The sequence below is a fragment of the Pogona vitticeps genome, chromosome 6 (genome assembly GCF_051106095.1).
Source record: "Pogona vitticeps strain Pit_001003342236 chromosome 6, PviZW2.1, whole genome shotgun sequence".
Lineage (NCBI taxonomy): Eukaryota > Metazoa > Chordata > Lepidosauria > Squamata > Agamidae > Pogona > Pogona vitticeps.
Window position 1 is genome coordinate 5279062 of NC_135788.1, and position 17392 is coordinate 5296453.

At 43.0% G+C, this 17392-nt stretch overlaps 1 protein-coding gene across 1 annotated transcript in view; it reads right to left on the reverse strand.

The window, feature by feature from the left end:
• Nucleotides 1-17392, reverse strand: part of PLCD1 (phospholipase C delta 1) — a 57073-nt gene that overhangs the window by 38900 nt on the left and 781 nt on the right. The window lies entirely within an intron of this gene.

Genomic DNA, 17392 nt, shown 5'->3' on the forward strand with positions numbered 1-17392 from the left:
GGACATGACTTAACAACTAAACAACAACAACAACAAGTCTTAAACACAAACTCTATAGCTTGACAGTCCTTCTCTGGTTTTTACCTCAGATGCCTAGGAGTGCCTTGATCCATAAGCTTGGAAACCCCTGTGACAGAAGGGGTGTTGCAAACCCTTCTTCCCCTCTGCCCGCCTCTGAACCCATGAATCATCCTTCTGTTTCATAGAAGTTGTGTTACCCTTTTGCAGAAGTCTCTCAGTTTCTCCTCAGTCACCCTCAAACCTGGTTGGTGAGCCCATGAGTCAAGACACGGCCACAGAGAGATGTGTGTGTGTGTGTGTGTTTTTGGTCACTGTGGAATATGATTCAGTACTCAGTGTAGGCTGACATCACGCACTCTCCACCAGCTCAACGTTCTTTCTGGTGATGCTCTGTGTTACACAGTGATCACCTGGTACGGCACAAGTCCACTTCAGGGATGAAGAAAAGCCACCTCAGTACAGTGACTGCCTCACCCTTCTGCCCAGATTCATGAGAAATCATTTTGCTAAGGAATTCCACCAAGGTGACTGAAAACCAGCAGATCTGCAGTGACAGTGAGTCCCGGAGGAAAATACTTATTTTGAAGGCAAACATCCTCGCTCTCCTGCTGTAACCTGGCTCCTTTCTCTTTTTCCACTCTCTTTTTGACAACGACCGATGGTTTTGGAAGGCAGAGCTCAGGACCCAAAGACTAGCCAACGTCCCTGCTAAGGACCTCACCAAGTGACAAATCTCGGGAATAAACAGGTGGAGCTAGAGCAGTTAACGTGTAATTAAACGGCTGCCACTGTACCTGCATTCTAGGTATTTATATCTCTGTTAGGATGGACGACATACAGTAGTTGATGATTCCCCAAGCTGTGCAGTTGGCATTTTGATTTCTAATCAAACCTTTCCTTCCCTACTGCAGTCCTTTGGAAAACTGCGCCTCTCAAGTTCTTGGTGGGTGTCATCCCTCGTTGCTGCGGCTGTTGTTGCTATTATGTGCCATTGCTTCCAGCTTTCTCTCCTTCTCTTCCTCTACCTAGGCATGTAAATTTGCACCCAGCCCCAAGCCTACTGCATCCCACATGGGTAGGAGGGAGGGACTGGCTGCCTCCCAATTGCATTGATATCGGGAACACAGGTAGCTACCTATGTCAGCTCATTGGCTGATCTAACCTGATAATTGTCATCCCCGACAGCAGCAGCAGCAGAGGTCCCCAGCCCTCCATGGAAATCCTTGGTGGTCTCCCATCCAAGGAATAAAAAGGTCTGATACGATCAGCTTCCCAAATCGGATGTAACAGCAAAGTGTGCTGGATTGAACGCAGGTCATGAGGAGCAGAGTCCTGACTGCAATACTGCAGTTTTACCCCTGCACCACACAATATAATGTGTTCAGGTTAGGATGGTGGTATTAGGTGTAATAGAAGCCATGCAGTTGAGGAGATGAATGCGTTTCAAAACACGTAACGTGTATAAAAGTCACAATATCTGCATCAGTTGCTCCTTCTTGTATGTTGGGTCATTTTGCTGGTGATTATTTCACACTCCTCACTTTTGGAGGTTCACAGGAAGGGACTTAGAAGACTATATGTGATCCACTGGCCATGTTTTGCCTATGTCTACTGAAACATAGACGTAGTGATGTACGGAAGTGAGAGCTGGACCATAAAGAAAGCTGACCGCCGAAGAATGGATGCTTTTGAATTATGGTGTTGGAGGAGGCTCTTGAGAGTCCCCTGGACTGCAAGGAGATCAAACCTCTCCATTCTGAAGGAAATCAAGCCTGAGTGCTCACTGGAAGGACAGATCCTGAAGCTAAGGCTCCAAGACTTTGGCCATCTCATGAGAAAAGAAGACTCCCTGGAAAAGACCCTGATGTTGGGAAAGTGTGAAGGCAAGAGGAGAAGGGGACGGCAGAGATGGCTGGACAGGGTCATCGAAGCGACCAACATGACTTTGACACCAAACTCCGGGAGGCAATGGAAGACAGGAGGGCCTGGCGTGCTCTGGTCCATGGGGTCATGAAGAGTCAGACATGACTAAACGACTAAACAACAATTGGAAGCAATACTTTACAAAGTGCTGTCGCTTGTCTCTCCATTATTGTGTGATTAATACATAGCGACAACATTATTCTGCACAAAGGAATCGGAGCTTTAATCCTGGTGAAAATACAGCCAAATGAGAAACGTCATCTTTCTGTCATACCATGATCGTCATTAACTGCAGGTTCCACCATGTGGCCACATTGAGAATGGTGATTTGCTACAACAGTATTTATAGGGATAGACGATGTGTTAATATCTTGCAACAAAACCAGCAAAAAAAAATCTTTTGGCATCCTAAAGAGGACCAAGTTTTATTTGGAATACTTTTTCATCATGAAATGGACTGCAGTCTTTGAAAGCTAATGATTATATTAATATTCCTCTTAAATATTTAAAGTATAAACTGAGTTTTTCTGAGATTCATCTCAACGCACTCAATTTACTTGAAAAATCAGTATTCCAAACTGATAATATAATCTTGCACACATACAACAAGCAGTATTTTTCCTTGCAAGAAACATTTGGCCCAGGAAGTATATAAACTAATTTTTGAGCTAATTTGTTTAAATAAACAAATGGAACAAATAAAACCACATGGTCAGATAGAACTGAATAATAATGACGTCAAGCAAAGCAATCTTTTCCCATGGAAGATATACTCAGTCTTACACTCTGAAAGTAAAATCCAGCCTTGGGCATTTAAAATGTGTCTTTCCAAACATAAAACTGGTTAATTGCAGGGCCAAGCTGTGTGCTGACTGTATTTCTATAGTGGATAAATAGCCAAACTTCTGTAAATTTATCTTTTTAATTTGCACCTCTTTTAATAAACTTAATTTCTTTGATAATTTGTCCAAAAGGGCTAACTGCTAGATCCTTTTGTGCCGAAAAGCGATGTCAAACCCACTTAACACAAAAAAAGAAAAAAAATTTAAATCAAGTTGACAGTACTGTTTTAAAAATAAATAAAGAAAAATAATCTATGCTTGGATGAATAAAAAACCTACAAAAATGATCCAGAACACAGTGATAGAGTTTACATTTTATGTGGATTTTAGCAGATTTTTTGAAAATTTATCTGCAGAGGATGCATATCTGTGCTTTGATCCAAACATTTTTGACAGTTCAAGAAAAGCATTGATGGACTTTTCTGTCTGTAAAGGTACCTTGAATATTTCATTTCAAGGGATACAGGTGTTCATTCTCATGCAGCTATACATATGCCGGCTGTGTCAAAATTAAGGAGCCTCATGGCACAGTGATTAAACCGCAGTACTGTAGCCAAAACTCTGCTCACAATCAAGGTTCAACCCTAGGTACGAGCCTGCTCAAGGCTCATTCAGCCTTCCATCTTTCTGAGGTTGGTAAACTGAGTACCCATCTTGCTGTGGGGGCCATGATTAAATTGTAAAACTACCCAGAGAGTGCTTTAAGCACAATGGGAGAGTATATAAGCAGCACACTTTTTTTAAGTGTGAGGAAGTCCAGATCAAAGTGTGATATGAGAATTCAACTTTTAACGTTTTAAATGAAATTAAATAGAGAACCGTTGATGTTAGTTTAAATTAACTGCAATAGTATTACAGTAGATCCCAGGGCTAGTTCTTTGTAGTAGATCCCAGGGCTAATTCTGGTAACATAAGGAAGGAAGGAAGGAAGGAAGGAAGGAAGGAAGGAAGGAAGGAAGGAAGGAAGGAAGGAAGGAAGGAAGGAAGGAAGGAAGGAAGGAAGGAAGGAAGGAAGGAAGGAAGGAAGAAAGAAAGAAAGAAAGAAAGAAAGAAAGAAAGAACAGTTTCTGTCTGCAACTTTATATTCTGTTACTCTTTCCCAGAGATGTCAACCTCACATTCATGACTTTGGTGTTATCTTATCTTTCTGCTTTTGTTTTCTTTCCTTCACCCCTCTGCATGGTTTCCTAGTCTGTTATGAGCCATGCTTTGTTTTTTCTCTGCATTTTGCCTCAAACCACAGAAAACCCAGATGTAACTTCCAACCTTCTGATTATTTGGACAGGCCAGTGAATTGATTTTTTTTAAATGCAGCAACCCTTGCTGTATATTACAGAGGCAGTATGGGGGGGATCAAAGGTCAATTTCGGGGGTCAGTAAGCTGGCTGGATAACACAGTGATTTAGGGACCTGGCTTGGAGACAGAGGTTGGGGGTTCGATTCCCCTACTCTGCCTCCTGGGAAAAGAGCCAGCCCGTGTGATCTTGGGCCAGCTGCCCAGTCCCAGGGGAACTGCAGAAGAAGGAAACAGTAAACCACTCTTATCTGGAAAACTCTAGAAAGGGTAGCCATAAGTCAGAATCAACTTGATGGTGCACACTTAGACACAGGAAAGAATAGCTGGTGACACAAAGCAAAACATGGGCAGCTGCGGATGATAGAAGTGGAGGAACAGAGACATGTAAATACGGATAAAGTCAAATAGGGGCAGTGTGACATAGTGGTTAATATGCTAGGCTAGGATCTCCTTCATGGATTGCTGCCTTGTCGTGGCGAAGGGGCTTGAGTAACTCAGAGAAGCTATGGGCTATGCCGTGCAGGGACACCCAAGACGGACAGGACATAGTGGAGAGTTCCGACTAAACGCAATCCACCTGGAGTAGGAAATGGCAAGCCACTCCAGTATCTTTGCCAAGAACGCCCCATGATCAGAAACAAAAGGCTAAAAGATATGACGCTGGAAGATGAGCCCCTCAGGTCGGAAGGCGTCCAACATGCTACTGGGGAAGAGCGGAGGACAAGTACAAGTAGCTCCAGAGCTAATGAAGTGGTTGGGCCAAAGCCGAAAGGACGCTCAGCTGTGGACGTGCCTGGAAGTGAAAGGAAAGTCCAATGCTGTAAAGAAAAATACTGCATAGGAACCTGGAATGTAAGATCTATGAACGTTGGGAAGCTGGAGGTGGTCAAACAGGAGATGGCAAGAATAAACATTGACATCCTGGGCATCAGTGAACTAAAATGGACAGGAATGGGCGAATTCAGCTCAGATGATTATCATATCTACTACTGTGGGCAAGAATCCCGTAGAAGGAATGGAGTAGCCCTCATAGTCAACAAAAGAGTGGGAAAAGCTGTAATGGGATACAATCTCAAAAATGATAGAATGATGTCAATACGAATCCAAGGCAGACCATTCAACATCACAATAATCCAAGTTTATGCACCAACCAGCATTGCTGAGGAGACTGAAATTGAACAATTCTATGAAGATTTACAACACCTTCTAGAACTGACACCAAAGAAAGATGTTCTTCTCATTCTAGGGGACTGGAATGCTAAAGTAGGGAGCCAAGAGATAAAAGGAACAACAGGGAAGTTTGGCCTTGGAGTTCAGAACGAAGCAGGACAAAGGCTAATAGAGTTTTGTCAAGAGAATAAGCTGGTCATCACAAACACTCTTTTCCAACAACACAAGAGGCGACTCTATACATGGAAATCACCAGATGGGCAATATCGAAATCAGATTGACTATATTCTCTGCAGCCAAAGATGGAGAAGCTCTGTACAGTCAGCAAAAACAAGACCTGGAGCTGACTGCGGCTCTGATCATCAGCTTCTCATAGCAAAATTCAAGCTTAGACTGAAGAGAGTAGGAAAAACCACTGGGCCACTCAGGTATAATCTAAACCAAATCCCTTATGAATACACAGTGGAAGTAAAGAACAGATTTAAGGAACTAGATTTGGTGGACAGAGTGCCTGAAGAACTTTGGATAGAGGCTCGTAACATTGTCCAGGAGGCAGCAACGAAAACCACCCCAAAGAAAAGGAAATGCAAGAAAGCAAAGTGGCTGTCCAACGAGGCCTTAGAAATAGCAGAGAGGAGAAGGGAAGCAAAATGCAAGGGAGATAGGGAAAGTTACAGAAAATTGAATGCAGACTTCCAAAGAATAGCAAGGAGAGACAAGAGGGCCTTCTTAAATGAACAATGCAAAGAAATAGAGGAAGATAACAGAAAAGGAAAGACCAGAGATCTGTTCAGGAAAATTGGAGATATTAGAGGAAAATTTTGCGCAAAGATGAACATGATAAAAGACAAAAATGGGAGGGACCTAACAGAAGCAGAAGACGTCAAGAAGAGGTGGCAAGAATACACAGAGGAATTATATCAGAAAGATTTGGATATCCCGGACAACCCAGACAATGTAGTTGCTGACCTTGAGCCAGACATCCTGGAGAGCGAAGTCAAGTGGGCCTTAGAAAGCCTGGCTAACAACAAGGCCAGTGGAGGTGATGGCATTCCAATTGAACTATTTAAAATCTTGAAAGATGATGCTGTTAAGGTGCTACATTCAATATGCCAGCAAGTTTGGAAAACTCAACAGTGGCCAGAGGATTGGAAAAGATCAGTCTACATCCCAATCCCAAAGAAAGGCAGTGCCAAAGAATGCTCCAACTACCGCACAATTGCACTCATTTCACACGCTAGCAAGGTTATGCTCAAAATCCTCCAAGGTAGGCTTCAGCAGTATGTGGACCGAGAACTCCCAGAAGTACAAGCGGGATTCCGAAGAGGCAGAGGAACTCGAGACCAAATTGCTAACCTGCGCTGGATTATGGAGAAAGCCAGAGAGTTCCAGAAAAATATCTACTTCTGCTTCATTGACTATGCGAAAGCCTTTGACTGTGTGGACCACAGCAAACTATGGCAAGTTCTTAAAGAAATGGGAGTGCCTGACCACCTTATCTGTCTCCTGAGAAACCTATATGTGGGACAGGAAGCAACAGTCAGAACTGGTCATGGAACAACTGAGTGGTTCAAAATTGGGAAAGGAGTACGGCAAGGCTGTATATTGTCCCCCAGCTTATTTAACTTGTATGCAGAATACATCATGCGGAAGGCTGGACTGGAAGAAGCCCAAGCCGGAATTAAGATTGCCGGAAGAAATATCAACAACCTCCGATATGCAGATGATACCACTCTGATGGCAGAAAGTGAGGAGGAATTGAAGAACCTTGTAATGAGAGTGAAAGAGGAGAGTGCAAAAAACGGTCTGAAACTCAACATCAAAAAAACTAAGATCATGGCCACTGGTCCCATCACCTCCTGGGAAATAGAAGGGGAAGATATGGAGGCAGTGTCAAATTTTATTTTCCTGGGCTCCATGATCACTGCAGATGGAGACAGCAGCCCCGAAATTAAAAGACGCCTTCTTCTTGGGAGGAAAGCGATGACAAATCTTGACAGCATCTTGAAAAGCAGAGACATCACCTTGCCAACAAAAGTCCGAATAGTCAAAGCTATGGTTTTTCCTGTCGTGATGTATGGAAGTGAGAGCTGGACCATAAAGAAAGCAGACCGCCGAAGAATTGATGCCTTTGAATTGTGGTGCTGGAGGAGGCTCTTGAGAATCCCCTGGACTGCAAGGAGAACAAACCTATCAGTTCTAAAGGAAATCAACCCTGAGTGCTCACTGGAAGGACAGATCCTGAAGCTGAGGCTCCAGTACTTTGGCCATCTCATGAGAAGAAAAGAGTCCTTGGAAAAAACCCTGATGTTAGGAAGGTGTGACGGCAAGAGGAGAAGGGGACGACCGAGGATGAGATGGTTGGACAGTGTCTGCGAAGCAACCAACATGAACCTGACACAACTCCGGGAGGCAGTAGAAGACAGGAGGGCCTGGCGTGCTCTGGTCCATGGGGTCACGAAGAGTCGGACACGACTAAACGACTAAACACACAGGATTTCAGAGTGACGGACTGGGGCTCGAATCCCCACTCAGCTATGGAAACGTGACTGGGGGAATGGAACTGGTAAAACCACTCCCTAAATATCTCACTTCTCTTGAAAACCCTCCCACTAGGAGTCGCTTTCGACTTGATAGCAGGAAACACACACAATGATTTCAGAAACCAACATTCAGATCCTTACCCAGCCATGAAACTTACACGAACACTTGCAAACGTTCCCTGCCTCTTAGCCGAACCTAGGATGCTTTGATGCCGTTATAGGGATCACGATACAGAGATCAAAACATCGAGAATTCCAGGCAGTGTGTTTGCCTGTTTGTTCCCTCGGCTTGTTCAGGAATCCTCTTCCGAAGTGGGACAAGAAGACATTAGTGAACAGATACCTCCTTGAGCGAGCTGAGAAATGAACTTCTTGCACTAGCGAATGGTGCAAGAGCAACATATTTGAAATATTGTGCATTTGTTCTAAAGGCAAACATCCTCAAATGGAAAATATACAGAAACGGGAAACCAACATTGCTAGAGGGCTAGCCTAACCTGTCGGCAAGGAAACCTTGCAACATATACGGGGCTTTTTTTTAGTTTAGAAAAAAGTAAAGATGGGAGGCACTCAAGAGTCTTGTTTATAAAAATTATCTGGCATGAAGAGAATGCAGAGGAATGCCTTTAAAAAAAAAAAACTCTTCCTCTCTCCTAACACTAGAACCAAGCCTCATCCAAGGTTCCCAATCATAAATGCATCAGTGCACTGAGCAATTGTGGGAAACTGCAAGCAAAGGCTTCACCCCTACAAATTCCTTCCCAAAAATTATCCCCTTCAGATACTTGCCAGGCTGTTTTCTCTCAGCCAAATTATTTCTTGTTCCAGAGCAAAGTTTCATGTGCATTAGGAGTGGGCTGGTGCGATCTAAATAGGGCCACTGGAGATCAGATGGAGCTGGGACATTCCATTTTGTGCGATTCTCACACCCAAAAGGCTTGTTCGTTCGTTCATTCATTCGTTCGCTTGCTCGTTCACTCATTTGCTCATTCGTTCGTTCGTTCATTCATTCGTTCATTCGTTCATTCATTCATTCATTCATTCATTTACTTGCTGCCTCCTGAGTGCAATGCATTGCCCCGGGTGGTTCCCAACAAGATAAAAACACAATAGCATATATCAAATAAAAAAAGGTAAACAGACACAACTCCCTAGGCAACTCCCAGAATTATAAATTGCAAGATAGATGGCAGCATGCAAGGCATATAAACAGAAAAGCAACACGAAAAGTATATCAGGCAGGGTTGCCAAAAAGGCCTTTCTGCAATGCAGTGTTTTCAGAAGTCTTTTAAATCTGCCAGACTATTGCTGATGCACTGCATCGCTTAGATTAATTTAAAAGAAAATCTTTGCTATTTCTGAAGTGCTGATTGAGAAACTGCTCACAGCCAAAATCATGGCTAAGAAAAGAAGCACTGTTTTGTTGTGTATAGAGTATACGAGAGAACAAGCAAGAAGAAAGAGATCTTGGCCAGGCCATTTATAACTGGAACGGGAAGCATGACTCAGAGAGCAGACAAAAAAACTGATGGAGCTAAAAGGAAAACTTAATTAGTCATGCGCTCAGATCTCCTTCTGTGCACATTCAAAATGTTGTCACTTTCATCAGCCTCCTGAAACTAAGTCCGAACAGTAAGCTATTTGACTGCAAATGTATTTTGTTATGGTATAACCCCCATACTTTGGAAATCTCCCTTGAATGCAGTAGCAAGGATGACTTATTCAAACATTGTTCAGTAACACCCTATTTCCTGAGATTTTAGGACTGAATGGAGACTGAAAGCGACAGTCTTTGTCATGTCACTGGGGGTGGCTATTTGTGATCTCATGGGAGGTAGACCATTATGATGTAATGGAATCCTAAAATTGATATTTCTTTAAACATGTACAGGTAAAAACTACAGCCAGACCAACCGTCCATCTGTATCATTGACACATTTTGCTCCTCTTTGGAATTATTTCTGCATGTCTGACAGGCAATGTTGATTGTATTCTACTCCATTTGTGTAAGAAAATAAATTAGGGAACTGGGGGTCGCAAGAGTGGGTGCAGCTTTTCAAGGGGCCCCTGTCCTCCTGAGGTGTTTGAACGGTGAGGTGGAGATTCTACAAATAAACGTGGGGATTCTGGCAGGGGATTTTAGCAGAAGTTTCAAATCATATAAGATAATGAAAATAACGAGGGTGCTTCTGAATAAGTCTAAATGGTATGTATTCAAGCCATGAGGATTAACCCCCAAATCCGGGCTGTACCCCATTCCCTGAGGCTTCTGAGAACCGACCCCTATACTTGAGTCTCAGGGCCAAAAATTGATACAGTGGACCCTCAACTTACAGACTTTTCGAGTTACAGACTTCTCTGGCCACAAAATTTAGGTTTGACTTGCAGCCTGAGAATTGACTTACGGACCAGAAAAAAACCAAAATGGAACAGAAACGGCCTGTTACAGGATTAATCGGTTTTCAATGCATTGTAGGTCAATGGAGACTCAGCCTACAGACTTTTCGACCTGCAGCCACCGTTCCAATAATGATTAATTCCGTAAGTAGAGGGTCCACTGTAAGTAGAAACCCTAAAGGCCAGGGGTTTGGTTGCTCAGTTTATGGCAAAATTAGCCTTTAGAACCTGGACCTCCCTAAGTTCCATGAGCTTTCAGTTTGTAACAACAACAATAAATAACAGAGGTGAAGTGTTATCATTAAAACGCTAAAAATCACCAAAAAAAAAAAAAACAACTAAGAGAAAAGTCTTGGGTCCTTTTGGGGAGAAAGGCAGGACAGAAATATTTTAAATTAAATAATACAAAACACAGCAGACTTAAATCTTCTTTAGCACAAAACCAATTCATATGTCAAAAGCCCATTGGGACAAAAACATTACTGCATGTCATCCGGTAGCCGACAGAGGAGGGCTTAGCATGGTGCGTGGGTGCAAAGGCGCGCGTGCGCACATGCACGCACACACATGCACGCACACACATACACACACACACGGACACACACGGACACACACTTCTTCAGCAAGGCATTTCACAGCTTTAAAGGGAGCATCAGTGGTGGTAGTGGGCTTGCTTCACCTCCCTCGCAGAGATGCCTCTGTGGATGGCAGAACCAAGAGACAAAAACACCGCACTGCAAAATTACTCAGCACCAGAGCAGGGTCCCCTGAGAGGATGCAGGGTTTCCAACGGTGCCACAAGGTGGGTCATCCTAAGCAACCTTTTGAGTCATGCCCCCAAAATAGCGTAATGCCCTTTGGAGGTGCTGGACTCAGAATAAGCCTGTCACACGCTCCTTATAACTGGCTGGCGTCAACAGCCCAAGAGCAGTGTTCTGGACCTGCCGAGGTCCCCAAATACATAGTAATCAGAGGCTGCTCCCTGTAAGGCATGCTCAAGCAAAGTCAAGAGGAGGTAACTCATGCACGGTTACCGTGGCCAGCTCTGACATCTCCAGGAATGGGTCCGATTTGGCACGCTAGCCTTAACTGTGCCGATACTTTCTTGGCTATCACCAGTGGAATCCAGAAGTTCCCAATGGCTGTGAACCAGAGCCTAGAAACAGACGTTACAGACAGCCCATGTCTGGAAGACGGAAATCCTTAACTAATCTGAGCCTCACAGCAGCTGGATCCTTCACCTTCTGGATAATGCAAGATTTAGCTCGCTTTGTTTTGGTGCCGGTCCTCAGGGACTTCAGCACGCCATTCCTCTGATGTTTATGGTTTCAGGTCTTATTACAGACTCGAATGTCCGTTCCTGGCCTGAGTGATCAGGGAAGACGTTACACCATCCTGCCTCGGGGGGGGGGGGCTACCGTTCCCTGCTCTGTCTTTCAGTTGCCCCAAATAAGGAGGGTGGGTTTGACGGTGAGATCACAAACCACTGCGAATGGCACATTCGTGTGTGTGAGAGGCCAACTGGGTGTGATTCCACTCCATCTAGACATGTAGGTACTATAAAAATGGAGGAAAACTTTGGGGCAATTAAAATTAACATGGGGTTGAGTCTTTGGTGGGTTCTGTTTTACAAACATTGATGGAGGATGCATTAAATAGCTTCTTTAACCTTCTGAGTAAAGGTGTGACCAGGCAGTGAGAGATTTGCATCTGTACTGGAAAGGTCATTTTTTAAAATAGTATTAAGAGAAGAACGGACAAATATTTGGAAAGAAGCTTAGGTTTTGAGGGGACAAGACCTAGAGCAGAGCAATTAAAAGTGATCATGCTTCGCAGTTGCCAACCAGAGTGTCTTTTGGGGGCGTCACTCCATACCAGAGGTTTCCAACCAGGTGTAATTGGACTGCAACTCCCAGAAATCCTGGCCAGCACAGTTTGTGGTGAAGGCTTCTGGGAGTTGGAGTTGAAGGAATTTTGGGAGTGGAAGCCCAAAAACCACAAATCTGCGCACAAATCTGTGCACTAGCTGCCCTGGGGGATTCTGGGAGTAGTAGTCCAAAAATGGAGATCTGTACCCATCTGGACTACTCATAAGTCCGCCACTTCCATACACGTCTCCAGCATAGCAGACCACTGTGCCCTGTTCTCTTCCCTTTGGCTCTGCCAACTTTTTGGCTCACCGTCTTTAACCTTTCCCCCCAGCTGATTCAGTCTTTCTGGCTCAGCCTGCTCAGGCATATATCTGTTTCCTGTAAAATCCCTCCCACCTGGGTCCTTACCTGCACCCGAGAGGGAAAACACGCTGCATTCTGCAGCCTTTGAAAGTAAAAACAAAAGCATCTTAACTTTTAGAGACTCTTTGGAGGGAGAGGAGACCGCTAAACCAGTAGATTTAATCAAATCACTCAGGCATTTAGGTTGCTTATCCGCTTCAGGTTGTAAAACAAATTGAAAATACGAGGCGTGTAGAGTCATGAACACTGTTGGAATGAAATGCAGAGCAAACGGAATAAGCCACTGTTATTTGCATTAGAGAAATATCTTGCTTTTGGTTGGAAGCCCTTTTTTGAAGGCTGATTCTTGCCATGGGTTCTGAGAAATAAATTGCTGTGTGTTCATTGAAGTTTACTCCCAAGTTTGCCTCAACTTGGCTGTTCTCCCGTACAGTCCGGTGCACATTTCTTGACAAAAAGGAACCAAAATGAATTACCCACCCATGTATTTTGCAATTTGCTTAGTTCTTAGAGACCATCACGAGGGTCTTTTGTTTTCAGAAGGAAAAGCACGGTTGGTTCGTTTTTAAAAGGGAAGCAGGATCAATCACACCTCTTTCTTAATAAAATGCAGCAAGGAGTTAAAAAGGAATTTCAGTTTGTGGCCCTCACCGTTTTTCCTTGTGGAAATCCTCTCCCCTGTCGAAATGCTAGTGGCTTGATGTGGAAATGCAGGCACTTTGGTAAACACAGAAACAACACAGGGAAAAAGTTTTTATCCCTTTGTTTCCTGCACCGTGGTTCCGAGCTGGACCGCTTCCACCTTGCCTATGGGGGGCCGACCCAAAACAGGTTGAGGTCTTGAAGCAAAGATGTGCTGTCCTTTCCTTCTTGGTGCAAAGCTGTGCCGTGTTGCCAGGGTGGGACAGCTCTTTCCCAAGACGTGAGAACGACTGGAGGTGGGGGCTCTGAAGAATCAGCAAGGAGTGCCACCATCGCCCCCCAGCGTGCGTTGTCTACGGCAGTCACTTCACTCTGTCTACTGCTAGGGCCAGCTTGACATGCACGGCTGCTATTTTGTTTCGTTCTGCAAGCTGGGTACTCATTATGCCAAACTTGGAAGGAGGGAAGGTTGAGTCAGCCTTGAACTGGCTAGTTGAACCCTTTGGGATCAAACTCATCATGAATGGAGGCTTGACTGCAGTACTGCAGTTTAACCACGACACCATAGGGCTCACCCTAATGGTGTTTTTACATGACGTGTCAACAAAAACATAAACTTTGGCCAAAATCATGAAGTCTTATAGATGTCAGATAGGTAGCAGGTTATGCTGAAAGCAGTTAGCCTTTGTGTATGATCCCCCTTGCCTAGCTAAGGAGGCAGAGAAGAGCAGCTTAAATTCTTCTGAAGCCTCCTATGATGGCTGGAGGTGATGAGAGTTGCCATCAGGATGACAAGGGTCGGAGAGCCTGCTTTTAAACTGGCCTTGCAATTATATGTTTTTAAAACTTCAGAATTATTTAGAAGTCACCGTAACCTTCTTTTTCCTCCCCGGAGGAAGTGGCAACATACAACTTCAGCTTGACACCCTTTTCTCTTGTGGTTTTAGCTTTTAAGATTACGTACGTCCCCACACTGTTGAAAGACAACAGGTGTATAATGGTTTACTTTAAGTTAACCTAGGAGGCAGGCAGGAAAACATCACAGAACCCACCATCTAAGAACACCAAGAGTTCTGTAGCACCAGAAAGCTGACGTGTTCCCAGGCCACCACAAAAGGGGAACCCATTCATTTCCATTCCCAGTGCTTCTTCAAGCATGAACGGAGGGATCCGCCCGGCATTCTGTTTCTTCGTTCAAGTGCGGAAGGATTTGTAACCTTGCCTGCAACTGTGTGCCTATTCTGTGCCACATTCTTTTCAACCATAGCCGACAGTAACTGACAGACAGGAACCAACGGATTAAGGATAAGACTACATTGGCAAGCCAATTTGTCTTTGCTTCGGCTTGATGCACAGGCTTTTTTGTGACTATATTTGGGTTAGGTGACCACACAAAGAATCTGTGTTGCTTGCGGTCGCTGGCATCTCAATCTGATTGGGTCTGATCCACACTCACAGCCCCCCCATCCCCATTTCCGATGATCCCACTCTCCTGTTCATCCCCAGCTTTTATTTTAGGGTCTGACATCCAGCCAGTAAGTCTGTTTAAAGGGTTGCATAGTGGTAGTGAAATAGAGTCAGTTTCCCAAAATTCTCCATATATGCACAAACATACACCTACCCTGTTTCCCTGAAAATAAGACCTAACCTGAAAATAAGCCCTAGTAGGATTTCTCAGGATGCTCGTCATATAAGCCCTACCCCCAATATAAGCCCCAGTTACGTGGAAGCCTGCCCTCCACCCTTGTCCAGCAACCAGAAGATGATGACGTGACTGTATGTGAATCAATGTAGATGGTTGTACATGAAAAAAAATAAAATGTCCCCTGAAAATAAGCCCCAATGTGTTTTGTTTTGTTTTTTGGAGCAAAAATTAATATAAGACCCTGTCTTATTTTCGGGGAAACACGGTACGTCACCAGAAAACCACTAAAGGCCAGACACACCTGATCCTTCTGCAGAACCAAGCAGTCAAACGGACAAAGCCCCATGAAATCATCGCAGCTAGAAAAAAAAAGTAGAAACTCCCAGGAGCAGGAGAAAAAGTCTGGATTGGATGGAGAAAATGATGGACTGATTCGCGTTGGCCTTTATGTCGTGCGAACATTGAAAACTACCGAGAATTCACCCATGCCCGTTTCAGACCAAACTGCAAAATATTTTCCAACGTAGTCGCGTGCTAAGGCTGTAGTCTTCAAACGGTCCATGATTCCCTATAAAGTATTATATTGTTTGGGTCCAGGCTATACGAAAGTTATTGCTCTTTGGTTGTGTGGAATGCCCTCCATCCGAAAGCCATGTGGGGCACCCCCCTCCCGGTTATCTCTCCAGAAATGGGTAAAGACATCCCCTTTAAGACATATTTTTAATAAATAAATTGGACAGAAAAAAAGTGGAATTCTGTCCATTGTTGTATAGTCGCAGATTTTAAAGCTGTTTTCAGTCTGTTTTTTTAAAAATTAATAGTCTTGTGATTATTATGACATATGTAATATATTTAAGTCCCATTGAACTTTCAATTTATTATGTGTTTATTTACATACTTCTAAAATCCATTTGTGAGCCTCCTTATATCCTAATATATCAGGCGGAAAAACACATAGAAATAGTATAATATTTATTTAATTCTTTTAAAATATTTATATATTTGCTGTATTTAGCCTGTAAATATTTTAACATATTTATATACGTGATGTTTTTAGCTTGTAAATATTGTATTTTAAATTATGTAAGTTGGCTTGAGTTCTTTTGAAGGAGAAAGGTGGGATATAAATATTTTAAATAAATAAATAATAATATTTTATTTATAATATTTTACTCCACCTTTCTCCTTAACAAGAGCAGCTAACATAATTAAAAATGCAATATTTACAAGCTGAAAACAGCAAGTATATAAATATTTCAAAAGAATTAAATAATTATTATGTTTAAAATGGCAAATAAAATCAGTACTAAAAACACATGTAAAAGCAAAGGCACAACAATCCATTAAACAGACCCTTCCGGACTGCCACTCACTAAGGGAAAGGCTGTCTTTTTGAGAAAAGAGAAAGGTCTTTTTGCCTGCTTGCGGGAGGACAGCAAAGATGGGGCCAAGCTGGCCTCCAGTGGGAGGGAGTTCCAAAGTCTGGGAGCAGCCACAGAGAAGGCCCCTTTTTCAAATTGTTCAATTATACAGATAAATACATTTACTTAAGAATAATTCCTATTAATTTCAATAAGCATGGCCAGGACACAGTGCTACTGAGAGCTAATGCTGAAATAAAATAATAAAAGAAGAAGAAGTGAGAGCTTAGACGCTTCTAGTTCACATCTCTCCACCTGTATGCTCTCTATGCAGTTTCTCTCACCATCTACCCTACATATCTGCACTTGAGGGGGCAATTATACAAGCTTGTATTACAGAATTAAATTAGAAAATAATGCTAAATTAATATGCAAAACATCTGTGGAACACTTTGGAAGTTTTGGTCCTGAACGTTGTAATTTAGACACTTAAGTTGAAAGGGAGAACGGGAATTTGAGAAGGCTTCCAGAGCTTAATAGGTAAAACAAAAATACAAAGCAACTTCTTTGTCTCCGTTTTTCATAGAAGTAGCCGTGTTATTCTCTTTCAGCAAACACAAAACAAGTATTACCATGACTAAGAAATTTATTTCATTGTCAGCTTTTAGGGGACTTCAACTCACTTGTTCCTGAGGAAGTGAACTGAAATCCATAAAAGCTGACACTGAAATCAATTTGTTAGAATTATTATTTATTGTTCGTTTATTTACAACTTTTATACCCTGTCTTTTTTTCCTCAAGAGGATTTTGGAACAGGATTCCAGGAATCTTCAGCCAAGATGCTAAGGGAGGATTCTTGGAGGTGTATTCCAGTAAAACTATATTTCAAAAAGTTAAAAATGGTTACTACAAAGGAGTAACAAACAATTTGCTTGTAAATGAACAACAGTATGGCAGTTCGTAAGCGAAATAAAGATAAAAATGGGAGATGAAGGGAACTGAACAGGGGCTGTTCCTGAACCGATTAATCCTAACAATCTAAACGTCACCAGAGCAAATTTGCTGACCTAGCCTAGAGAAGCAGATGTTCAAATTTCAGTGTCTAATATGTGTTGATTTTGCCAAAACAACAGCTATGGTCTACACTGAACAAAACATAACAAATTTCAGCCCCCATTTGCAAAGTTGTGGTGGTCCAAATCCCAACCCCTCTAGAAGTAAGGACATTGATCCATCATCCACGAGTGCTAAATTTAGGCGCTGATTCATAACATGCCAACATAATATGTAGCGCACAATGTAGAAAAGAAAACACAA